We start from the raw sequence: 26329 nt of genomic DNA on the forward strand, positions 1-26329 counted from the left end.
TCCCCCCCACAGCCCGTCCCCACACCGTGTCCCTTACACCCTGTCCCCATGCTGTCCCTCATAGCCCATGCCTCACACACCGTCCCTCACCCTGGAGCGCGCCCCCGGGCCCAGCGGACCCTCCGCTCCCTTCCCCGTCAGCACCACTTTGCCGGGTTATATTGGCAAAAATCCCCGCGTTTTTACCCAAGAGCCGGCCCCCAGCCCAGGTGTGCTTCTGGTTGGACACCACACGGCCACACGCCCCCGAAAAAGGGGGGGGGGGGTTGCCTCAAAACCACGGCTGTGCCTGCCCGCCCCCCCCTCACCCTCACGGCCACAGGGCGGCCGCCGGGCAGCGACCAACGGCCGCCGCGCGGGCCCCGGGAGGCGCGGCCGCCGCCAGCCAATGGGAGCGGGCGCGCGGGCGGTTATTTACACCCGGCGGGCGGGGGGCTCAGGCCCCGCGCGGCCAATGGGGGGCGGGCGGCCGCGGCGGCGCGGGGGCGGCGCGCGCTGATAGGGCGCGGGCCGGGGAGTTTCGCCGGGCGCTGCAAACAGAGGCACGTTGGAGCCCAGCGGCGCCGAGCGCAGGTGAGCGCGGGGCGGCGGCGGGCGCGCGCGCCCGGGGCGGGCTCCCCTCCCCTCCGCGGCCGCGGGGCTCCCGCGCGGGCCGTTGCCGTCGCCTCAGCGGGGGCTCCGCTGCCGGGCGACGTGAGGGGCCGAGCGCCCCGGCCCAGGGGCCGCCTAGGCCGCGCTGCCCCTGCCCCGCGGGTCGCCCGCCTTCAGGTCGCCCGCCTGGGGCGGCGGCTCCTCCCCGGCATGGGGTAGGTGCAGCGCGGAGGGACGGACACACGCGGGTTTCCGCCCGGGGGCAGCGTCCCGGCGGCTGTGGAGTGGGGACGCGGGTGGGATCCGAGGTCCGGGTGCCGGAGGTGTGCACCGGCCGAGGGCAGGTCGCCGGTGCGGGTGGGCTCTCCCAGGCCGGCGTGCTCGGGCAGCTGCTTCATTCCCCCGGGCTGCGGGGAGCTGCTTTCCGCCGCCGCAGCGGGGTCGGGACTGCGCTGGGCAGCCGCAGCTCCAGAGCTGTTGCTTTTACTAAACGCAGAAATAAATGAGAAAAAAAAAAAATCCTTCCAAAAACAGGGATTTTGAGCAGTTTTCCTGTCATGCCAATCATCTCTTGCCCACGTCTGGAGGGAGAGAGAGGGCAGAAGAGAAGGTACGAAGTGTGGAGAGCTCCATGCAGGTCTGTCACTGTTTCCTAATCCTCCTTGCTGCCCTTGGGGATCAGTCTGAGCTCCTCACAGTTTGGATTTTCTCTTGGGTCAGTGCTTTGGTCTGAGCTGTCCTGCCCTGGCAGTGTCCCAGAGCACACACCTTGCAGCCAGGCTGGTGTGAAGAGGGGCTTATCTTCTCTCTGCTTACCTTGGCTCTGAGGGAGAATAAACTGCAGCTCTCAAAGGCCTGTATGCTGTGAACAAGGAAAACTGCTGATCCTGCAGGGATATCACTTTCTTCAGCTGCTCTGATGAAGCTGAAATTACCATTCTGTTGTAGTTGTAACTTAATGGAAAAGGTTTTGTTTAATAGGAAACTGTTGCTTTTCTATTTATAATAGTCTCTGATTCTGAGTTAAGCTTACAGCGCCACTTCCCATAATGTGTTAATTTCCTCCCTGTGAGGCATCTCTGGCAGCTTCAATTTGTTCTGGCGTTTGACATGGGATGGCTTTGAAGTGTTGCTTTTGAAACTGGATAAGGCAAGCGGAGAGCCGTTATCTCAGTTGCTTGAAAAGAAAAACCAAAGCCAACGTGCTAAGGCCGTGCTCCAACATGTCCCTGCACCTGGCGCAGCTTGCTGTGCTGCACCCCGTGCTCGGGCTGGGGTGCGTGGTGTGAATAGGATTAATCTCCAGGCATAGCAATAAATTGCTTTCCCGGGCTTGTTCTCTTGTCTTTTGCCTGGAGAAGGCCAGATCTTAGCAGCTAGGAGCGTAGGCACCAGCCTGTTATCATTCCAGTGAGGAGTTCAGGCATGTTATTGTTTGATACCGTATGAAGGCTGGGCTTTAAGTCACAGTAGGTGCTGGGCCACTGGGTCCTGATAGTTTTCTTTTTGAGGTAAGCTGTGTTCACTGGCATGAAGTGTCATCAGTCTGAACTGTCTCCAGCTATTTCTTCTCCTTGCTTTTGGGATATGTCTTGTGGTCGGAGCTGGCATGCTTGGAGTGGGATATGTGTGAGTGCATGTGTTCCCAGGACAGCTCCTGGCCCAGAGAGGGTGGGCAGAGCTGCTCATCCAGCCTCTTCTGGAGCTGAGCTGCAAGAGGACCTCATCTGTCCCAGCATTGCCCCAGGGAGCAGTGAGGTGCTCCCATTGCTTCACACAGCCTGTTGGTGCTTTACTTCTGCCATGGCTTTCCAAGCCTGTGCTGCTGGGGGCACAGATGCCCTGTGCCCCCTAATTAGGGTGTTCATTAAGCCCTAAATGTCTTTGCCTGATACAATCAATTGTCCTTGCACTAACCAGACTTTCAAGGCCCAGCTTTCTTTTACTGGGAAGGGGTTGTGGGATTTCTCTTCCCTTATGGGCTCATCAGCCTGTGGCAGAGGAGATACTTGGAAGGACAGTGTAGCAGTGTTCTGTTTGCTGGAGGAAGAAGCACTGCTTAGGCAGCGGTCACAACAGAGCTTATGTTATGGTTTAGACCTTGGCTGGGTTTGAAGAGGTGGCACTATGCTGAGCATGTCACTGTACTTCAGCCAAGGGTCTGCTTGCCAGAGTACAGGATCTCTTCTTGCTGGTGTTTGTTCCCTGAAGTTACTGAAGGGTGTATTAACCCAGTTGTTCATGCCAGCCTCTCTCAAACTATGGAAAGAACAGTCCTGTCTGGAAGCCAAGTCTTCTGTGAAGTGTCAGTGCTGACCTTAGAAGAGCCTTATAGGGTCATTGCTACCTGAGAGTGGGAGAAGGAGAAACTTCTTTTGTAGGAGGCTTCAGGAAAAGGCTGGGGGTGCTGGACGGCTTCTGCAGGCTATTAGCAGGGTGGTTTGGGTCTCCAGAGTATGTATCTGCCTAGCTGAGGGGCAGAGAGGATAGACTGATGCAAATCAGGGCATGCCAAGCTAGTGGAGGGGAAGGGATGTGTGTTGGTGGGGAGCTCAGTGTGAGGATAGTGACAGTGCTGGAGTTGTGGAAGGCAGTTTGTTTGATAACATCTGAAATCAATATGTGCAATTACTCTGCCTTGGGAAGATGCCTGGAGAGAGCATACCCATTAGTGCCCTAAAGCGCGGGTGGAGTGTCCATGGGTCTGTTCAGCAGCTCAAAGCACTGACAAACCCTGCGTGTAGGAGGGTGTAGGCTCTGCTTACGTAGGAGGTTGTGCTTGGCTTGGGGAGTCTGAGGGAAAATGGTTTGTATGGGGTCAGCAGCAGAGCCCAGCTTTGGGCAGTATCAGGCTGTAGTAGGAGCTTTCTTGACACCTGAGTGTGAAGGAGGGTGGGCAAACAAGGCTTCTGGGTGGGTTTTGACCCCCCTCTAACTTGTGTGTGTGGGATGACTTCTTCCTGCACAGCCTCTGGCAGATGCTTGCTGCTACTCAGCCCTGCCACTGCTGCTGACGTTTGGCAGTTGGTGATGGCAGGAAGCTGAGCCTGTCCCTTTGCTGAGGGCCAATGAGGAGGCAAGTTATCCCTTTGGCTTCTGGCCAAAAGTGAGGCCTGAGCTGTGTAAAAGCCAAGTATAAAGTTGGTATGAAATAAAACGTTACTGGCTTGTGCCTTAAAAGGTAGGAAAGCAGACACATCCGGGGAAAACTAGGTATACAGTAACCCTTACCAAAATTCTTGCTCTTATGTCTTTCTCTTCATGATTTCTTCTCCTCTCATCTTCAGTCCTTTATTTTTTGGCACAGGATGTCGCTTGCTTTGAGAACCAAGCATCTGACATGCAGGGAGGTGACCCAGTCATCAGAAAATATGTGGTTGAAGAAATGAATGTGGGTAGCTGGCTGTAAAGGCGGTGGGGATGATTGAAGTGTACAGAAGCAATTGTTGACATAACGTAGTCATTGTGGCAGATCTGAAGGCTAGTGATGTTTGTGATGGATAAAGCATCAAAGCATTGGGTACAGTAGATAAATGAATGATATAAAATAATGTCATGTCATCAAGCATGTTGTTTTAATTAAGAAGTGGTTAAGCTTAGCATGGTTGGAGAAAAATGTCTGATACCTTCTAAAAAGAAGAAATCCTGATAATTGATAAATTGGGGTAGGATACTAATCTGAAAGATAATGGTGGGAAGAAGCTGCTGTGACTTCATGGATGTGTGGGAGGGTGGCTGCTGATTTGTGGTGGTGGGTGAGGTGTAAGTACATGTGTGTTGCCAGCTTTCCAGAAACTCAGGTATTTCTTGGGCTTGTGTAGTTGGTGACAGGTGGTGGCTTTAAGGATTGAGTCCTTAATCACAGAAAAACATGCTCAGTTAGGGACATCTGCACCAGACAGGGATGTTGCAGAACTGTCAAGAAATGGAGCTGCTCAGGCCCTGGGCGGCAGCATCAGCCTTGCACCAGCAAGTAGTGTGCCTCGGGCCCAGAGCTGCCTGTCCTACAGATGGGGTCCCTTGGTGTTGGTCTGGGTGAGAAGTAGTGCCTAGTGACAGGCACAGGGAGAAGGGGATGAAACCAGAGATGTGGTGAAGCAGGGAGGTCTCCCGTGGGTTCTTGGGGAAGGCTTGTGCCTTACTGCAAGGGTTGCTATGAATTAGCAAGTGTAGTATTTTTTTTCCGGAATCAAACATAAGGGCTATCAAAAAATCCATCTGGAAATCTGACTCAACCTTTCCTATTTTCCTAGTTTCCAGCTACTGTGTTGCCTTCCAGTCTTTTTTCACTGTACCCTATACAAATACAGTCATTTTATAGACTTCATCATTAATGATGGGGTGTAGTCAAGCACTGCATAACTTGCAGTTCTAACTTGCTTAGGCATTTGCAGTCTGGATTTGTTGGTCACTTTTCCTACTGGGTTAAGTCTTTAGAAACATTTTCCTGTTCCATTGCAGTCTTCAGTTTTATTTCTGGCATAAGTGATATGGACAGAAAGAGAGGGAGAAGCATAAATATTTGTCGTAAGTATCAAGTACATTACACTGGTGAATTTTTTTTTGTATTGCTTTCATGTGCTGGTGTCTCTGGATGGGGAAGTTCTCCTGAAAGGTCAAAACCTTTTGGGGAAACAGCTTCTCAGTGGGCTGAGGCTTGCAGCTGAAAGGAAAGGCTGTCCCATGGCAGCTGGGAACTTCTTAGTCCAGCAACCTGCTGGTTTAGGGAGTGAACCTGGCTGAATATGAACCCTTGTATTTTATTTCTTGATGGCACCCAGCACGTGAGCTGAGTCATGCCTTGTGGATAAAGCTGTGGTTTGTTGAGGACTTGTTTCTTTTGGGTTGCTGCCCTGGGCAGGCATTATTTTAGGGCAAGTACCTCTGAAATAGTTGTAGTTCTTTTTGCCAGAAGCCATGTGGGATTGATTTAGCCTGTTTGTCTCTGGGGTGGTTTTGGTGTTTCTGCAGATTGGTGGCTGTGTTCAGGGAAGGCTGTGAAATGTTGTGATTAATTCTTCAGTATTGTTCAGAGAGTTTATGGTGAAGTTGTTAGCTAGTTAACAGTGACTGCTCTAATTATTCTGGTGTGAGTGTAAACAGCGAGGCTGTGATGTGCTACTGTCTGCTGGAGCAGCACTTGAATGTGTCTTTCTCAGATACAAGCATCCTTCCCCTTTTTCCTGTTCCCGTGCTGTATGCTCTGCAGAAGAGCCATGTGTATGTCTTGGACAAGCAGGAAAATCCATGGAAGTCCAGCCTTCCTTTCTGCTGATACTGGTGCTGAGTGGCAGCTGCTCCCCTGAGGTCAGTGGAGCCAAATCCATTACCTTACTTTTTTGCTGCCTTCTGCAATTCCCTGTCTCCAGTAGTTTCCACTCACTCACACCAGTATAAGTGAGGACGACTGTCCCATCCTTTCCAGCTGGCAGCAGAGCTTGGGGTTTTGATGGGAGTCCTTGCTGCAGAGCAGAGATGGGGCAGAGGGGTCTGTATTAAGCTATCACGAGCACAGAGCTGTGTGCCAAGGTGGGAAGAAGAGAGCAGCTCCCTGAAACCTGCAGTTCCTGTGCAATATCCCATGAATCTTTCTGGGGTGTGCTGATTGTTTTTTCTCAGCCAAGTGGCTCCATAATTGTGTGACCTCGTGAGGACAAAGCATTAATGACACCTTTTGGATGGACGTTAGGTCCCTGTTCCCATGGGGAAACTGTGCAGGGCAAGACTCCTGAGTTTGCACAGCTGTGCAGGTAACATTTTCTTCAACTTCAGAGAAAGTCTTGTCTCTGGTATTCTCACTTTACATAGATTTCTGGTATGGCTGTTGAACTCTAAGTATGCTATGTATAAGAAAGTCCTACAGCCTCACAAGGCTTTCAACTGGAGAAGGATGATTTGGTATGTAGGATGTTAAATTAACACAAAGAAGACTCACTCAGTTGTCTCCTCTGGCTACAGATTTCCTTGGTAACCTGGAGCTCCAATTCACAGATAGACCCAAACATAAAGTGCTTAGCATGGGTGTTAAACTAGGAGCAGACATGAGGGGCTCAGCTGGGGTGGGAAAAGGAGGAATAAAGTGCTGTGGAAGTCCAGGCTGAATAACACCTTCTGAGGATGTGTTAGTGTTGGATCTGTGACTGCTGGTGACTGGTGAAGGTGTGAATCAGTTGTACCAAGGGGTGTGAGATCATCATACTCTAGTGACCTGGACTTTAGTGTCTACATTTGACAGTTTGGTACTGTATTGGAGCACTGCTCTGCAGTCAGATGCTGCTGTCCTCCTTTTGGTGGCTTGTGTTTCTCAGCTGTTCCTCTGTTGCAGAGATTATTCACAATTTTATCTTGCAGTCTTGTGAGTGCAGCAAAGCTTAGACCAGCCACCCCATAGTTTGTCTTGGTTTTGCCCTGCTTTTGCATGGTGTACATATTAACTCAAAGACTATTTTGTTGTTGGTCCCTTGTAGTAATGAGAGAGACTTTATCAGGGGTGTCTCTCTTCTTCCCCCCCCCCCCACTCTAGGCAGTAGTTCAGGTTTCTATTCTATAGAATAAAAGTGAGTCCTAAAACCACAAAAGAGCTGGTGAGGATAGGATTTTTTTATATACAAGTGGTATGGACACAGCCTCGTGAAGCCCACAGTTGCAGGCTGTCACATCTACAGTAGATAAAGCTGATGGAATCGGGTAGCAGCAGGAAAAAAAGTGCCAGCACAGCTTTGCAGAGTACTATGTGCATGCATACCTACCTGAGGCTGGCTCTAATTACCAGCTCCCATGCTGTTCTGCTGCTGTATCCAGCTCTGTCAAGTTACTCTCAACTAGCTCCTGCTTCCTCACCATGGGGCTGGCAACACGCAGGCATCACTGGAGCTTTTCTCCTGCCTTTGGACCTCCTCATGTGCTAGGTGCAGCTGGTGGTCTTAGTCTGATCTGCTGCTCTGATGTGGGCTCTTGGAGAGAAACTGGGATGCTCAAAGGGACCCCTGCTAGAAGAGGATCTGTAGCTGTTGCTTCATGCTGGGTGTCTGCTACCAGACCCTCCCTTCCCCTCATACAATCCCAGCATATGGGGCCTTGCCTGTTTGTGGACAAGAAGCTGGAGGATGTGAGCTGCCTCCTTATTAGGAGCCTGGGATGGATGTGATCTGAGGATGAATCACAGCTCCATTAGGGAAGGAGGCCTCCTTGCTGCAGCATGTGAAAAGTGATTGATGGTAACATGAAAGAAAAAGGATGGATTTGCCCCTCAAGGGAGTTGAGTGCTGCCTTGGAAAAGTGTATTCTGCTTCTTCAGAGCTTCCCTCCCTGTCTTTTACAAGTGGTTACAGATCAGTGTGGAAAAACTGGGAGGGAAGGAGAGAGAACTGGGTTTGGATACTGATGATATAGAAGGCAGTAGCCCTGTGCCAAAGAAATCAAGGTACCTGAAAGGCAGCAGGACCTGGTGCAGTGTTCCTGTGACAAAAATTATTACAGTACACATGCATAAGCCAGCCACTTAGACAAGTCAAGTCCTAATTTTGGCACTTCCTAACACCTGCTTCTGGTAATGCTGTCTGGCTAGTGCTGTCCTGTGATATTATTTGTGCCGGAACCAAGGGTTTGGGTCTGCTTGTGCTAATGGCATGTCTGCCTCAGGTGGCAGTGTGAGGACAGAAGATTCATCCACTGACCTCTTACTGATGAGGTGCTTTGATGCTGAAGTCCAGATTGACCCTTCTATAGCTGTCATGTAGCTTGACTGACAAAGGTTAATGATATCTGAGGCTCCCAGCTCTGCAAGGTGGAGTGTAAAACAGACCTGAGATGAGGGGTTTTTTACCTTGCTGTGTCAGCACCTCATCCCCAGGCTGAGACACAGGCCTGGGGAAGTGGAAGATGTCTGAGTGCAGCTTTTCAGGCCAACCCTTGCTGAGTGCAGAGGGAACAGAAACTCTGCCTCAGGGCTGGAGTATGGGGTTACTGTGTGTGCAGGGTGTGATTTGTTGGAATGGTGAGAACAAGGTCCTATGGCTCCCCTTGTCTAGTGTGCACAGCGCTGGCTGAGGAAAGGCTAGGGAAGTGTGAAAGGAAGGAAAAGAGGCAGAAGGAAGGGTTTTATGCAAACTTGAGAGGGCTTGTAGCTTCCTCTACTGTGCTGTCAGGTCAGTCCAGTCCATTCAAGGGTGTGATGTAGGCTATGCCTGCCTTTGTCCTGCAGTAGTGGTCATGAATTTCAGTGCTCTCAGCTGGCAAATCAGGCCATATTACCACTGTGCACTTACATGTTAGAGATACCAGGCACCTCTTCCAGCATGTTTCCATAACTCTAATCAGGCTTCTACTTTTTCCTTTGTCATACAGTATTGATGTGAGCAGTGCTTGTAATTTGCCTTGAAGCAATAGTAAAAAGGCATGGTTTATTCATAGCAATTGCTGGGATTCCATTCCTTAATGCCAGATAGATTGATTTAAGTCAGACTGCAGAATGGAACTGGCATTTTTGTTAGTTTTCAGAGTTTGCTGTTTCCAAGGAGCCAAAAAGTGGCTATGCTCCATCTGAATGCCACTGCATGTCTGCCATCCAGAATGATTATCACAGATGCAAAAGGGCAATATAAGGCTATGCCCCACCTGTGGGAATTGGTTCTTCTGTGGCATGTCCTCCCAGCCACCAAATGAATGAATGAGCAAAACCAGTACAGCTTTCTGCGTGCTCTTCCAAACATCTGTCTGCTTGCCTCATGGTTTCTTGTGTTAGGAGCATAAACTTCACAGCAGGGAACAGTGTTTTCTCAGTACAGCATCAGGCACAGGTGATAACTGTGTCTGAAATGCCACAGTGGTGGAAAATAAGCCTCCAGATCAGAGTCAAAGAACTGCAGATGCTCTGGGGATGCAAGGCCAAAGGGCTGTTTGTTAGCTAAAGTGATGTCTCCGATTTGACTTCAGAGTAGTGTGTTGCTGGGCTGCCTTTGGTTCAGCGCCTGCCTAGCTTCCCTGGGGAAGCCTCTTCCCCTCATACCCAGAGAAGTCCCTGACCCTTGCTGCTGTCAGGGCTCAGGCTGCTTGCCCTTGCTTGCTGCTCGCAGTGGGTGCACCAGCCTCCTGCTAATGGCATGGCTGCAATGACAAGGTATTTTTGAGTTTTTGCTGTGGGCTGGATAAAAACACCTGGATTCACTCTGGGTGTGCTGTGGTTACTGCAAAGTGCTGAGAGTCTCATTCCACTAATATCTTGTGGAGGAAAGGAAACCTTCCAGAGTCTCTAATATTCCATGTTCTTTAGGTATGAATAAATATTTCCTTGGCCTGAAACATTCTCCTGCTGTGAAATCTGTTCCAGTCTCTTTGTCTAAGACAATCAGTCTCCTTCGTTCCTTCTCTCCTTCCATGCCCCAGCTTTTATTAACCTAGAAATGTGCTGACACTTCACCATCAAACTGGTTTCTAGCATGTTAGGGAGCTCTGCAGAGTGTCTTTGCAAGTTGTCAGTGTAGCTGCATGCAAGAGAAGAGGAAGGTGGCTCAGAGTTGACATCTCCTGGGGAATTTGCTCTTCCTAGCTGAGGGCTTTCTGCAAAAGTGTCTGACAGCTCTGTCCATGTGTATCTGTTCCCCTCTAAAGGAAGGGTGTGGGATTGGGGAGTCAATGAAGAAAGATTTCATCATTGTGCTTTAATACATTTATTTTGACAGTGCTCCCTCCTGTAGAGAATCCCTGTCCCATCATGCAAGTGTACTGATTTGAGCCTCTTTGAAGCTGTCTGTTCCACTGTCATGACCTGTGGATCACTCAGTGCTGCTGCAGTTCTTGTTCTACTTTCTTAGCAAGAAGCCTGTGACTCATACTAAGCCCCTTCCTGCTCCATTCTGCAGGAGGCTGAGCTGTCTAACACTCTCAAGAGTTTTTTGGTTCATCTGTGGGATTTCTGCAGTCCCTTGATTTGGTGGCAGGTGTGGCTCCTGAGGGGCAGAAGGCCTGAGTGAAGCCCTGTGGTTTTCAGGAGCAGGTACAGGTGACTGCACTGTTCAGGATGGACTGAGCTCCTGTCAGCAGCTGAAGGCAGCTTGCTTGTACCTGGACAGTTAATATCTTGAACCAAACTCATCCCAGCCACTCCTTACTTGCTGACATTGAGAAGCACCATTTCCAACAGTAACTTGGCTATTCCAAAGTCCTTGACCTCCTCTGAACCTTTCTGCAGCCCTGCTATCTTCCAAGCTGAGCAGTGCTGGCAGTTGGGAACTCTGGTGTCCAGGCCGAGGCACTTGTGTCAGCCAGCTGAGGCAAATGGCGTGTCCATTCTCCTGATGGCTTCCAACCTCAGGACCTGGCTCTTCCTGCCCTGCAGAGCCCCATCCTCTTGCTTAGTCCTGTGGGGATTCACCAGAGCCAAAGGCTTTGTGGGGATCAGCTGAGCAGCTCCTGGAGGCAGGCAGGAAGCCAAGAGCTGGAGCACAGGCTGCCGAGCAGGAGGGGCTGTGGAGAACTGGGGAACTTATGGTTGGACTCGATGATCTTAAAGGTCTTTTCCAACCTATACGATTCTGTGAAGCCTGCCCAAAAGGGACTCTGAAGATGCTCTGAGGTCACTGCTAAGTCTGAGGCCACAGCAACACTCAGTTGGGAACCTGACCTGCAAAAGCTGGAGCCTTAAAGGATGTGACAGGGAAAGGAATGCAACACCCCTTTGTCAGGGTGAAGACCTGGGCTATATGGCCTTGGGAATCCACATCCTCCCTGCCTTGTTCCTGTGCAAAGCTGGGGCTGTTGGGAATGCGGTACAGCTGCTGCAGTGGCTGTCACTGTGACCAGCTGAAACTGGTTAAGGAGTAAGTGTGACACTATCAAAATCCCAGAAGCAAACCAGTCTTCTGATTGCTGGGTCACTTATTGAGAAAGAGCTGGGTGCTCTCTGGGCTTGTCTGTGGGAAATGGCTGTCTCTGACCAAGTGTAAACCACAGCCTTGCTGTTCTTTGTCCATTCCCCATACCGAAACTGCCACAAGCTGTGATCCTAGTAGAAGTGATGCCCAAAGTGTCTGTGGGCTTTGGGTCCCTTCCCTTTAGACACCTCTGAAAACTGCAATGATAACACCTCCCAGGCATCTGTGGTGATGCTGATGAAAGGAGGTTCCTTGCATTGAAACCAGATGGACTGCAGCTGCTCCTTCATGTATGAAGCTGGAAGCTGTTGGGCTTGCCACACCTCTCCCAGATGCTGGGGAGCAGCTGCTCCTTCCCCTGGTGCCAGGCAGGTCCTGCATGTGGCTCTGCAGTGTATTAGACCAAACATGCTCTGATGATTAGGGTGGGCAGTCTCTCTCCTGTCAAACTGTTTGTTCTGGCTACAATTTTGTCTGCTTGGAAACTTGTCACTTTTCTAGCCTTTCAAGCCTACCTCCCAGAGAGCATGGGAATTGTAAGTATTTAGACATATAATAAGAATAATGTAATTAAAATCCTTAATTTTATTTTTCTTGTTTGAGTTTTTTAATTCCTTTGATTTAAAGGGTGGTAGTAGCTAATTGGATTCTGGGCCAGACTTGCACAGGCAGCCAGGGGGGAAGGGACTGCAAATGAGCCTAGTCAGGAAATTGCACATTTAAATATAGTTCTCGGTAGGGTCAGCAAAACACCCAAGGGACAAATTAAGAATAAAATTTCTGCTGTAATGTGTTCATTTAGCTGCAGACATCATCTTAAGGGAAACAAAAAGGAAGCTTGAGAGTGAGGGGAGCAAATTGAAGGGTAGGCATCCCTTCTGCAGTGCATTTGTGTACTGCTGCAGGTCTCTCCCAGGCAGTAGCATCCTTCTCCTGTCCTCTGAGTTGGCTGGTGCATTGGCTGATTCCAAGAAGAAACCACTGAAGGGATTTTTGGGTTTAGAGGGGGGTTGGTGGTTTTACTGGAGGATGTAAATCCATAGTTCACATAACGCTATGGGGCTGCCATTGCTGTTAGCTTTGGCACGGGTTGCCTGGGTCACACTGTTCATTAGGGCATAGGGAGATGGGACCAACCACCACCTTGTCTGCACTATTTGGGTTAATGGGGCTCACAGCTTTCCCTGTGAGGCTGCTGCTTTCTTCCCAAATGGGTGGGTGGGATGGTGCTTCCCACCTCTGTGGGTACTGACCAGTTTCCCTGAACTGGTATGCTGGGAAGGTGATTGGAGTTGGTGGCAGGAGGTGGATTCAACCTGAATAAAGGGAATTCAGGGAAGTGAAGTACTGGATTTGTCCCTTTGGAAATCTGCAGCCTTGTGTTTTTCCTGCTGGCACCTGTGACCCTTTCAGCAGAGGGACAAATCATTGTCCCTGCTGTGGACATGAGTGAGGAAAGCAATGTGTAAAGCAGCCAAAGCCCAAGATGCAGGACACAGCATGTCTGGAGTAACCCCTGGCTGAAAGCCAGCACTGCTTTTGAGTTTGACTAATGTGGGCATTAGTTTTCCAGCCCTGCTTGTCCCTTGGTTCCTGCATGGCCAGTGGACTGTGCAGCAGAGCTCACCACCTCCTTGGTGGTGCTTTAAGAACAGCCTGAATTAGTCCTTGGCAATTTTAATTTCTCCTTAAGGCTAAGATAAAGAAATACTGCTGGTGATGGGGGGAGGGGAGATGCAGAAGAGCAGCTTGGTTTGTGTTTCCCAGGACCTCAGATCCAGCCTTCAGTGCTCTCCCTTTGATTTTGACCGTCTCCCCAGGGGAAGGCCATGTGCTCAGGGAGGCAGAGCTTGTCAGGAATGAGGCCTGATCCTACATCCCTCCCTCTCTGGCGGGCTGCAGAGCTGTTGGCTGTTCAGTCTAGCTGGAATAAGATTTTATGAAAGCTGTGGACCTCCAAAGGTGCAGTGAGGAGCTCATCCCACCCTGCCTGCAGCTTTTCGGAGCTCTCTGTATCACATTCCCTGGGCAAGTTTCACAGCGCCAAATTAAGAGCTCTGTGTGCAGCCTGAGTATGGTATTTGGGTGCCTTCAAAACCTGCTGGAGGCCTGTAACTGGATGACTTTCACCTTGTCATTTATAAATGGCATGCAGGAAATACCTTGGGATCACAGAGAAACAGTTGAAACCTTGAACTTGGAAGGCTGCAAACCTGGAAGACAAATGAAAGGAGGCATTAAGGAAGGAGCAAAATGTCTTTTTTTTTGTTTTAAATCTGGGAGTATAATTAATCTCCTGAGTGGTCAGTTTGTCACAGATGCTGTATATTGTATGAACCCTTTGAAAAATCAGACCTCAAAGGATAGCCCTGTGTCACTTGATAGGGTTTGCCTTGCTGCTGCTCCCTAAACAGACATAGTAGGCTTCTTTGTGCAGGTGCCAGTTGGGGCTAGACTTTCAAGGGAGTTTAGCACCCACTTAAATGCACTGGCCTTTTGGGGATAATTTCTTACACTTTCTTTTTAATGCCTGCTTTGATTATAAGCTCTTTGAGCCAAAGCTTGCCTTCAGTGTGCCTTGCAGCATTAAGCACAGTGGGGCAGTGAGCTCTATATTAATTGGTGCTGTTGCTAGGCTATTGAAAAGTTGTAATAACCTGGCCAAATTTTCAAGTGCTGGTCTATGTGCTCTGCCTGGATGTCAAAGAGGGAAAGCTAATTACAGTGTGAACCAAGGAGAATAGGCTGGCCTGAAGGAAATGTTGTTAAGGTTCTCCTCAGGCCCCAGGTCAGCCCATGTCAAATCACAGCTCCATCAACCTCTAAATTTCTTCCTCCTTCAGTTAAATTACCACCAAGTGACTTCTTGCAAGTGTAACCACCTTTTATACCAAGAGAATGAATACTGGCTGTTTTCTCTAAATCCAGATAATAGATGTTGGGCTGGGATTGCAGAAGCAAATAGAAGAGGGCAGTTTCTTCCCTTGCCCTTCCTTCTTGCTCTGTAACACCGTGCAGAGTAGTTGTGTTGGCTTCCTGCCGACCCTGTGTTGAGGTCTACCATGGGGCAGTGAATGTGTGTGGGATTTATCCTCTCTAATACCATATGAGATGGGTGTTGGGGAAGCCTGAACTTCCTGATGTGTCTGGCAGGTATGGCAGAAATGGTGGTTTCTGTGCAGTGCTTGTCACGTTGCAGAGCTCAATTCTCTACAGTGTTGTGGATGCTGAAAAAATAAATAGCTTCAAAATGGTGGTAGACAGATTCAGAGATGCTCTCTTGGGGCTCCCTGAGTGACTGCTTGAAGCTGGGAGGTGCTGTCAGGAGGATGAACTCTGAATTTTTCCTGATTATCATTACTATTTTTAAGCTCTTAACTTCTGCATCAGCACTCCTCCAAGCATCTACTACTGGCCCCTGTTGGAGATAGAAATCAGGGCAAGGTGGATATGTGGCCTGACTCAGTATGGCTTTTCCTAGAAACAATCTGCTGGCTTGTTTTCTAGAAGCTCTTGACCTACATCTCAAACTTAGTGCTGGTTCAGGAAGGAAGAGCAGTCACAAGTCCATAATGCACGTGAGTGCAGAGTTTCATCGTTACCTCTTGCAGCTCCTTCTCAAGATGGGAGGTCTTGGTGTCAGCTGGGGCCAGGAGCTGGGACTAGAACTGTGTAAATCAGAGCTTGCTGTAAAAAAAAAAAAATTAACTTGGTTTCCTTCTGAAACCAGACCCTGTGTGAAAGACAAGCCAGACATCTGTTGTGTATCTGTCTGTCAGTCCTGTCTCCCACCCTGCCACCTGTCAGCTTCTGGAGCCTTTGTCCTCCTGGACCCAAGTGTCTTACAGTGGTTAAGGCTTCAAATATTTGTTGCAAGTTTTCATGGAAATGGATGGCTGGTTGGGGGGGAAGATGTTATGGTGAGGGGCTCCAGTCATTAGTTCTGCTCATATCAGGACAAGGTGACTTAATGCTGCTTCTCTCATCTTCAGTCTCTCTCCTACCATCCTTCTAGTGCCATTCTTTCCCTTTGCCTGCCACCAATGCTTGGTCCTGAAGGATCCTTGTCCTGTGACTGTTTCTGAGGCTGAGCAGGGACTGCTCTGGTTCAGGGCTGGGCTGCTGGGGGGGGTGCAGTGCTGGTCAAAGCTTGGGTCATCTTGGGGGAGCAGCGGGGCAGCGATGCTGGGACACTTGGAGACTGAGCCTCAGAGCTGCTGCATGCTTTCTGCGACGGAGCAGAGAGCTTGGGGGGACTAGCACGTTGGAGGTCCAGGATGCAAGTAGCTTGCCTGACCACAACTTTGTACAGAAACCTTAACTCTAAGACGACATCATAGAAGCCTTCACAGGACAGCCAGCAAGGCTAACTTGCATGATGCTGCACTGCCATGCTGTTGCTACACCAGTTCAGTTGGTGTTCGTTTTCATCCTCTAGGATGGTCCATCTCAGACTGTGGTCTTTCTGAGACCACTCCAAGCCTTTCTGAGACCATTTTTCTCCCTTTAAAAGTTCATATGGGGAGTGAATATGGAAAAGAAATCCCTGAAAGATAAATAATCCTACAGTCTTCAGCTGGGCACAGCTCCCCAGCAAACAGAATTTCTGGTGCTCTTTTTAACACTTCATCATCCTCCAGTGGTCCCTGGGCAGGCAGCATTGAACCCCTGTGGGACAGAGGGAAGAAGATGCTGTGTTTTGACATTGGAGTGAACTGAACAGTGTCAGATTCAGCCACAAGTTTACCTGTGTGTCTTGGATCACAAACCATTGAAGGATTCTGTGGGATGTTTGCATGTGGGTAAGGAGTAGGCAAATGCAGTTTGACTTGGGTGCTGGCTAATAAAGAGTGTAGCACAGAAAATAAAATCCTCAGAGGAGACTTAATAACTGGGGAGAATAATTGTAAAGTACTTCAGAATATTAACCAATGGCTGAATGTCTCTAATTAGCTTAATGAAGCTGGGTGGTTGGGTTCTTTTTTAATGAAACAGATGGGCAAAACATTATGCACAAAAAATGAGATCTGAATACAATGAATGCATTTAATTAGCAAATAAAAGACAGAGAAAGGGTTTGTTTTTCAACTTGAGAAGGGAGAGATTTGTCTTCACTGAATGCTGAAAAAGAGCCTTAAATGTCATGGTTTCTCAGAAGTCTCAGATTGTTACAATTATTATTTGTAATGGCTTGGGTGTTTGAGATGGGAGTCAGCCTGGGGCTGGCCATGCCTGTGGGGAGATGAGTGGGCGCTGGTGGCAGCAATGCCTTGCCAGCCCCAGCAGTGCTGCAGCGGCACGGAGCAATCTGTGGCTGCTGTTGTGGGTTGGATTCCCCAAGGGCAGACTCAGTAGCAGTAATACTGCTTAACCCACTGCTACAAAGCTTTTTACCTAAGTGTTCATATGTGATCATCTCTGTTTTGCAGAAGGGGAAAGCGAGGAAGCAGTAGCTTGATGTTAAGCAGGGCGTAAGTTCAGTGTTGAACATATGGTGCTGGTCAAGGTGCCCTCAGTATTCAGGACACCTGTGGAGCATTTCCCTGATGGCCTGTGCTTGTGTTGTCTGTGCCTGGAGTTCCTGCAGCCACGCATCTAATGCTGCTGGCCCCAGTCAAAAAGATCAATTCCTGTCACTGATTTCACTGGCCTTGCTGCAGTGCTGGCTGCTGTCCCTGTTGGTGCCCTTTACAACATGTACGCTCTTCTGCTAATCTGTCTAACCAGTCTTGCTCTGCCATGGAAACCTGGTACAAATCAATGCCTTGTCTCTCCAGACAGGAGACTCCTTTCCATATGAACCTCAAGTGCTTATGTAGGTGTGTAATGTAGATCTGTAGTATCTCTGAGTCTTGCTGAGGCTGGGAGCATTTGCTCCAGTCTAATATTATAAGCTGAACAAGCCATTTTGATATTAAGCCTATAATAATAACATCTTGTAGCTAAAGAGTATGTTTTTCCCCATTGGTGGATTACTCAGCTCTGTTCTTTTAAGGCAGTGTTTAACAAAAGCAGAGACTTTCCCAGACTATATTTAATTAAACAGAGCTCAGATCTCTTCCGCTTCATTTCAATGCTGTGACTATATTGCTCTACAGTCTCATCTCTGGGGCAGTTAGAAATGGAGCTTGTGCTCTGCCTGCACACAGGCCAGGCGGGTCACTGTCTCCTGCCCAGATGTGCCTGTCCAGATGTGTCCAATGGTATGCTAATCCTGGAGGGGCTCATGTATTTAGGGACCCACAGGCTCCAGCTGCTCTTTAGTATGATGGGGAATATGGCACTTTGGGCAGCCTCTGAAGCTGGATGTGGCCCGTTCAAGTGGCAGCTCAACTAACAGGCTTTACATTACAACTAAGACTTAGGGTCCTAATTTCTACCTGTTTCACTTTTTGTGGCTGATGTTAGGTATAGGAGCATTTGGAGTATGATGGCTTGGTTATCAGCAGTTAGGTACAAAGTGAAGACTTCAATTTGAAGGCTCCTTATTTCTGCCTTAGGAGGTATCTGAGCAGATGGTGATATGCTCTGGTTTTGCTTATTGTTGCAGATTATTTGCCAGATAATTTTTCTGACTAATCCTTTGGCCTGTAGACTGTTTAAAATCCTGGAGTCAGGTTTCTGGTAAAAACACTTGTGTCTGCAAATTTTAAAATCTGTTCCTGTGCCTGCTTGCTGATGTCACTGTGAGCAGGAGACTTCTCTGGGTGGCAGATGCCCTCTGCTCTGTGGGAGAGGGGCAGCTCCTAAAGCAGAACCTCCCTCCCAGTGGCAGGATGGGAAGTAGCACCTTCACGCCTGGTTTTGGGTTTATTTTAAAGTGTGGTATGGCTGAAGTCCTAACATCAGCATCAGTGCTATCATACTGACTCCCCTGAGGTCTCATTGCTGTTTCATGTGGCATGGTAAGGAGGCAGTCCTGCCAACACAGAGCTTGTGTTTTGTGCAGGTGGTGCTGCATAGCTTCACCTGTGCAGAGCAGCAGTCAGGTGATTTGCCTGTACGTAGCTGGGCAGGATGCTGGTAGCAGCACTGATGGTGGTACTGCAGCCACCAGCACAGATCTCCCCCTGCTGAAAGGCTGCTGTGATATTTTTTTCCCCCTCATCTCTTGCCACCTCTCCCTTTTAAAAAAAAAAAATTCTCTTGGATGTCTCTGGAGAGCTGGCTATGGTAACTGCTTGACTGATTTATTCTAGTATTTTAACATTTACTGGATTTACATAACAGCCAAACAATCTGTTTCAGGAGTTTAATATAAACCCAACTCTAGTGAGTCACATCCATGTTAGCAATAATGCAAAGGGAGGCAGCTGGGGGAGTGAGGAGGTGACTTTTTCTGGGTTTCTTCATGGGAATATCTGGCTGCCTAAAATATCTCTGACACCTCATAGCCGAGCGATGCTGCCAGTTCTCCTCTGCCATCAGGGAGTTGTTCTGAAACTTTGAAAGAGCAATGGGTGCGTCACATCAGTGCTCCCCTTGCTGCTCCTGGCCAAGCTTGGTGGCCTTTCCAGAGGCACCCAGGCAGTGCTGTGTGTCCCTGGTGCTCTGCAGCCTCGTGGTATGTTAGGTACCTTTACCTGGTGTGTGCATGTTTGAAAGAGAGGGAGCATAACTGAGAGTTGCAGGATAAAGCCTGTAGTGATTTGCTGCTTGCTTTTTCAGTTAAAAAAGCACGTAGCCTTTGTTTGTGCCAGAACTTTGTGGGCCGGGTCCTCAAGGCGTGCAGATCAGCGCAGCAGCAAGCAGGGTGCTGATGTGTACCAGTGGGCATCCCTGCTCTCCTCCTGGGGTCTGGCTGCACCAACCCATGTGCGGGCTTTGGGGGCTGGAGTTGGTTTGAGCCCAGCTGGGTGAGAGCTGGCCCTGTGCAGTCACGGCAAGATGGTGGAGCAGTCGGAGTCTCCCTGCCCAGGCATCAGCCATGTACGCAGGACTTGTTCCTTGGGGACAGCAGGAGTGAGATCTATCAGGATGATTAGCAGTTCCCTAAGTGTGGTGCGTAACTTGCTGCTTCGGGTCCTGTCTAGGCAGAATAATTTTGGGACTCCTTCAGTTGTCTCATACAGTTATATGAATGCAGCAAACCTCTGGAGCACCTCTGCCATGGGCAGCCTGGCCCTCCCTGCTCCAGAGGCTCTTGTCACCTGTGTAATAGTGGGGTTGTAATGTGGTCAAGCAAAAATGGGTCTCCAACTTGAGTTGTCCTTTAGGAAGATCCAGAGCAAGAGACTGCAGGAATGGAATAGCTGGGTTTGCATTGCTGCCTGGGTTAGAGGTTGTCTGTTCAGCTAAGCAAGTGATTCACTTGCTGCAGCTTGCTTATTTGAATTCTTGTCTTTACAAAGGAAAATAAATGCTGGCTGATGAGATCCATTACAGCACTAATTTTAGAGCATGCCAAACATGAGGAAATTGTTTTCAACCTTCAGTCTCATTTCTCCTTTATTTCCCCCCTCCATTTGTGAAAACTGCCTTTGTCATTCTTCTAAATGCCTGGTGATGTCCCGCTCACTGGTATCTTCAGGCATTCTCCTTCCAGCCCTCTTCTGATACTTCTTTGTTCAGCCACTTGACACTGCTGTTAAAAGCTCTCTCGAGGGCTGCAGGCAGCAAGCACTTGGCCAGCTGGTGCAGGATGCCTGCAGAGCCCCCTGCAAGGCTGGGGGGACCAGAGGAGGCAGCATCAGAGTGGAATTTCTTGTCCTTGGGTGCCCAGGCCGTTGCAAGTCTTTCCAGCCCCACCCCAGCCTGCTTTCTCGACGAGCAAGAGCAAAAATACAAATTTCCCTCTGGTCTGCTGAAGAGTTTAAAAAGGAGTCCCAAAGCTTCAGTGTGTGTCCTTGGCACTAATGAAAACCTGAGTTGTTGCTCAAGAGGATGGAGCAGGCAGTGAGTTAGGAATCAAAATGCTTGATCAATGCTGGAGGGAGATTTTTAAAACATGATTGCTTTTCATTGGCTGGAAGCTCGTACTGGTTTGAGAAGAGCCTGGATGTTTAACTGGTGGTCTCCTTTGAAACCTTCAGGGTGGCTGCAGACACCAGTGCTTCCTTTAGCACTGCTCCTTGCTCACAGTGTTTAGCAGAGTCTGTCTGAGCTCTAGATTAAAGTTGGTGGCAAAAGTCCAATGTTTCACCCCATGCAATTTTCAGAAGCTCTCTGGAATATGTTTCATGGGTTTGGCAACCAGACATCCCTGACGGCAGCTGCTGTGACCATTAGCAGACAGATTGCTGAAAGACTTGGCGCCTGCCCTGAGGGGGGGCTTTGAAAACCTTCCCTCTCTTGCCCCCAGCTCTCACCCTTCTCTCATCTGGAGAGCCCGGTCCCCTGGCAGCCAGTGGTGGCCATATCCCTCAAAAAGAGCTGTCTCTTGCCCTGGCTTCTTGTGCCGGAGACCAGTGAAAAAGTCCCTACTTCTAGCGATTATCATTTCATGCCTTCCCTGGATGCGCTCTGAGCCCTCCGGCTGCTCGAGATGTCAGCCCGCGGGAATTCGGCAGAGGAATGTCTTCATAGTCAGACTTTGTGAACGTGGCTGAGATAAACCCTTTACTGAACTAAATGCAGTAACAGCTAATCCCTTGGAAACAGTCACCTGGGCCCTGCGCAATGAAAAGAGGCTTTGCTGCTCTGATTAACAGCACTGGCAAGAACATTAACTCACTTTTCTTTGGAAATGAAAAGCACCTCTCCAGGAGAGTTTAAGGGATTAGGTACCAGCTGGAATATTAAGGTAGGTTTTTTTGCACCTTCCTTCTAATATGTAGCTTAAAAGACCGTTCAGCCCTGATGGGATGGGTGATTACAGCTGAGTGTCCCCATGCCATGGTAGAGAAGAGACTCGATGTGGTGCAGAGGCCAGTGTGAGATCGGTGTCACCTGAGGAGCTTCCCTGAGGACGGCAGTGGTGAGCAGCTTTTGGCACTGGCTGCCTATGCTGGGGTGTCTTGCAGGGTGCCAGGGCTCAGTATTGTAAATTAAGCCCTGTCAGACTGGGCAGCTCGCACCTAAAGGGCTGAAGCTCACTTAAGCCTTGCTAAGAGCCAAATTACACTGACCTTTTCCAGCCCCTTCTTTAGCAAATGCTGAAGGCTATGGAGAGCATTCCAGCTGTTCTGACAACTCCACTTTCCTTTTCTGGGGAAGATTTTCACTGATTTCTTTATTATTTTTTAACACAAGACTTGGTTTCAAAAGCCTGAACTAGAAATTCCACCTACATTAAAAGCAAAGTTCTTGTACTTCAGCGAAGGCTGCTTTGGGCTGTATTTTTGAGGCCAGGCTTTTATCTTGGTGTTGGTTTCCATGAGGCTGCATGCCCAAGCTCTGCCCTGGCAGGAGTGCAGCCTGACCAGTGAGCATCACATGTGATGCTTGCTGGTGAAGGCTGTTGACCAGCAGCCTGGCTGGCTGAAGGGATTAAAACAGGTGTATAAAATTTGTCTATAAAACAATGTAAGATTGAGAAAAGATTGAACACTTGTATTAAGTATTTGTTGTTCAGAGCAGGTTTGAGTGCTCAAAATACTTCCAAAATCCTGTTACCTTTCAACCTGTCTTTCTCCTACTGAAATTTCTATTTTAAGTAAATAGTGCAGAGTTAGCTCAGAAGGGAAAAGATACAAGTATCACTGTTCAAAGTGTGCTTTACTGGTTAGATATTTATGGGAGACATCCAGGAAATGAGCAAACACTTGAAAGTATATGTATTATTTATTATTGTAGCTGATTAATTACCACTTGAAACCTTTTGGTTGGTGTTATGGCTCTGTATACTCTTCAACAAGCAATGCTCCAGCAATGTATACGCTGGCATTTGTCCCAGTTAAACATTGCAGGAGATGAAAGTGCTGCAGTTGATTTATGGAAGTTGGGAGTTTGAGCAGTGGAAGAGGACAGTGTGGCACTTGGTGCAAACACTGGTGGAAGTGAGTGAGATCTGCAAGCGGATGGGACCAGTGAGACACTTGGTGGTGGCTCAGTCCTCCCAGCACCTGGATGAGGAGTTGCTGGCCCCATTTTAGGGAGAAGCAGCAAGGTGGGGTTAATGTGTCTGACTCTGTGTGATGACAGTCAGGAGTAACACTTGGTTCCGAAGCATTGGGCTACCAGAAGGGGCTTGGGCTCCCTGCTTCTACAGTGCTGATTCCTCCTCTGGACTGGAAAAGAGAAGCGCAGAGTAATTGCTTGAAAAAAGAGGTGACTTCTACCTGTCCCAGCTGTGCAACTGGTTCTGAATCCATGGGCTCGCAGGGCATGCTGTGCAGCAACCTGCTGTCTCCACATCCTCTGTGGACCCATCGTTAGATGTTGCTATATGTAAGACCATGCACCATCATCTCTCTTCCTGCCCAGGTTCCTGAGCTGTGACTGGAAAACTTCTTTAATTCATGTGAAGCCCACCCAAAGCACTGGGTAAGCAATGCACAGATCCCATCTAGCAGTTCTTCCCTAAGCAATATGTGCTCTTAAGCATTTGCTTAGCTTTAACAAGACCTAAGCAAATGAGGCATGTGTTGAGGTAGTTATTTAGTTCTAATCTGCACATCTGGAAGAATAATATGATAAAATCACAGTGGAAGGGGTGGTGGGACTCCCTTTGCCTTCAGCAAAGTAGATGGGTTGCTCAGTTGCCATGGGAAGAATCCCCTTCCCCTTGCTATTGCTAGTGTAACCAGAGGTGGGTCCTTTCCTCGAGTGTCAGCCATCCCCACAGGGATATGGTCATTTAATCCTTCTGCAAAAAAGTTTGCGGAGTGCCGCAATCAGAAAAGTTCCTTAATCAAATGACTCCTGCAGGAGAGGAGTGAGGGGGCCTGGAGAGGAATGGAAGAGTCATAAGAGATGTAGGAAAATGCTTTTTATGGAATGAATAATTTTTGGTGCAGAGGCGGCAGCGTTGTATTTAATTCTAATTTGGGGATTTTTTGGGAGCGCGTGATTGCCCAACGTGGGGTGCAGGATGTTGTTTCTCAGCAGGCTGTTGTTCCTGCACTCCATTTACCTGCCAGCACTCCTGCAGAGACTTCTCTCTTTGGATGCCATTAACGCATTTCCCACAACACGTCCCTGCAGCCTCTCCTGGGAGCTGGCGGCACACGAGGGGCCCCGTCCAGTCCCCACAGCTGTGGGGAACCACTTTGGGGTTGTGCTTTGGCTTGTTTTTCTTGGCTGTACTTTTGCACTGGTGAGCAGGAGCATTCCTGCTGTAAGTCTAGCTGTGGCTTGCCACTGATGGGCTGGGCACATCCCAGCGCTGCTCAGCCCTGAGCTGGCCGATGTCCCATCAGCTCCAAGCTTGCTCCTGCCCATGTGATGTGGTTTTACCTACCTTGCATACGGCATCTCCAGCTCTCCTTTCTCCCTGATGTGGCTGTTGTCTCCATGGGGAAGGACTAGCTCTTGTTGTATGTGGGTTCAGTGCCTGGCCTGCAGCAGCATGGGTCCCTGCACAGCATTGTGCCCAGACCCTGCTGGGTCAGGGGAAGCGATGCTGGCACCAGGACTCCTTTCTCTCCCATGCTGGCCTTCCTCAGGAGAGGAGGGACTGGTAGTCCTACCCAGAAAGGTCTGTTAAGAGTTTTGTTTTGCTGCAGTATAAATTTCAGCCAAATTCTTCCTCTTGGACCTGTCCCCTTAATTAAGAGTGTGTATGTTAAGTTCTGTGAGCCTGGGCAGAGTCTCATTGCAAAGGAAACCAAGAGCATGGGACTTAGGTCAGTCTTTTGTTACTGCTGTACAGGGCTTATGCTAATAACAGCAGCAGAGGTTGAACCCAATGCCTGATGAGCTTTCCAAAAGTCTGATTAATCTGTTTAACAACGGAGATGGGTTTTTGTTTTCATCTTTTTCATGAGAGTTAAATTTTTGTCCCTTTCATAGTTATTGTGGATCATGTAAGGACAGCAGTATTGCTTTCCTAATTGGCTTCAGGTTTATCTCTATCTACTCTGTGAAGGGTTTGCAAGAGCACCTGTCACTATGGCATCAGAATGCTTCCTATGCCAGAAATGCTTGATAAAAACATGCATATATGTGTGCACACACTTTTTTTGGTCCGTTAGAAAGTGTGAAGACATTGTGCTGGCAGATCATGTTTTTGCATGATTGTATTCCCCCAAATAGTTAGCTCTGCAAATAGCTCTTTTCTGCTCATGCTGGTACTATGGCTCTGGTCCACATGCTGTTGAAGAGAGAGACATCTTTCTGATGAGCTTTGGACCCTGTACAAGCAGAATTTTGCATTTCTATTGTTTATGGTTCATACTGTGGGGATGGTGGGGCAGGGTCCTGTTGTGCTGGTGCTGTACAAAGACAGTCGGTGACAGACCCTGACTCAAACTTCTTGTCTAAAGGTCAAGATAACAGCAAGGGGAGGAGAGAAGGGTGGGGAAGCAGGGGGGAGAGTACAAATTCTTAGTCAGACTAAGAATCAGCCTGCCCCTGGGCAGGCCACGAATGCTTTGGCTGGCTTTGACTAGCTGAAAAATACAGCAGCAGTATGGAGAAGCAAGATACTTAAAGTCAAGATGCAGATGTTGAAGGTAACAGGATTTAAAGGCTGCGTGGCACAAAATAAAATGTGGCATAGAGCTGGAGGAACCAGGCTACGCAATGTGCACTCAGAAATGTTCCACTATTTATAGCAAAAGCTTCTTCCACTCTTGGTTTCACCTCTTCTTGAATGCACTCAGTGATTGCTTTTCATGTATGAATGCTTGTAAAAACGGAGCTCCCTAAACAGACGGGAAATGTTTATACGAGTTAATGACTTCAGAGAGCTCTGGCTGTTTAAAAACAGAGCGGCGATGAAGTTGCCTTGGCTGCAGTCGGCAGTCCTGCACGGAGCAGATCCGGTGCCAGTGGGGGGACAGTGTGGTGGTGGCTGCGCACAGTTTTATCCTTGGGGAGCTTCATCATTACTGACTTTACTAACGTGCTTACAGCGGGGTGGGAAGGAGTCTTCCCGGGGGTGAGAAATCCATGTGAAGTGCTAACCTCTCTTGGATTTGTGCTGTCACAGAGCAGAGTGAATGAAATCTCACCAGTGATTTCCAGTTGGAGCAGGATGAAACTCTTAGCCTGAAACCAGGGGCTCGTAATGGGTGACCAGGGGCTTGTAATGGGTGGGTCTTTATAAAGTGTTATGTTCTGGGTGTTTTCCTACTGCTTCTTTGCTCCCCACAGTCCCCTTTGAATTCAGCTACCGGGAAAGAGAGCTGCATCAGTGTGTTGCTGGTTACCCGGGGGGCAGACCTGCCTTCCCTGCAGGTGGGCTGCAAACAGCTGAGGGAGTATTTCCAGGGGTGAGACTGTCCTTATGTCTCTGCAGCGGACTCCTAGAGAAAGAGATTAAGGATAAGAGTAAGCTTCTTTCTGCCTGCCTCTCTCCTTCCCCAAGGTACAGCTATTTGCTGAGGGGATCTGTCTGTCTTTGAGTTTGTTTTTCACCAATTGCCAGAGGCGTAAGTTCAAAGTGCTGCAGCAGCGTGCCGGTTTGTAATCCTCCAGAAGCCAGCGAGTGCCTTGTATGATGGCCAGGAGAGCTGGAGGTGGCCGGTGGAGTCTTGCTGCCTTATCAGTCCTTGGGAGAGTGGCTTGGACAGAGACAGACACATGGAGCGGTTATCTCAGCAGGGAGCAGACAGATCTCATGATGTTATAACCGTAGGAGAAGAGCTGGTAATTACTCTTTATTTTGAAGGATGCCTTTAGTGTAGAAGAGGGGACGTGTTTGCAGCAGTGTGAAGTGGATTCGCAGTGGAGCTGCTGTGCACCCTTCTTGAAGGCTGTCGGGTTTTCCTCCCTCCTGGAGACTTTGTTCGTGCATCTGATACAATGGCCATGCAGAGCAATAG

The 26329-nt window shown here is 49.0% G+C and overlaps 1 protein-coding gene across 7 annotated transcripts in view; it reads left to right on the forward strand.

The window, feature by feature from the left end:
• Nucleotides 1-489: 489 nt before the first annotated feature.
• Nucleotides 490-26329, forward strand: part of CAMKK1 (calcium/calmodulin dependent protein kinase kinase 1) — a 108389-nt gene continuing 82549 nt past the window's right edge. For 2 of the 7 annotated variants that reach the window (XR_012045550.1, XM_072882394.1), the window contains exons 1-2: nt 513-573; nt 1126-1228. The gene's annotated coding sequence lies outside the window, so the exon portion shown is untranslated. Of the gene's footprint in view, nt 574-721; nt 807-1125; nt 1229-20812; nt 21205-22826; nt 22887-26329 lie in introns of those variants that run through there. The other 5 variants (XM_072882396.1, XM_072882397.1, XM_072882398.1 and 2 more) reach the window with 5 other exon arrangements.

This window comes from Ciconia boyciana, chromosome 17, assembly GCF_034638445.1.
Source record: "Ciconia boyciana chromosome 17, ASM3463844v1, whole genome shotgun sequence".
Lineage (NCBI taxonomy): Eukaryota > Metazoa > Chordata > Aves > Ciconiiformes > Ciconiidae > Ciconia > Ciconia boyciana.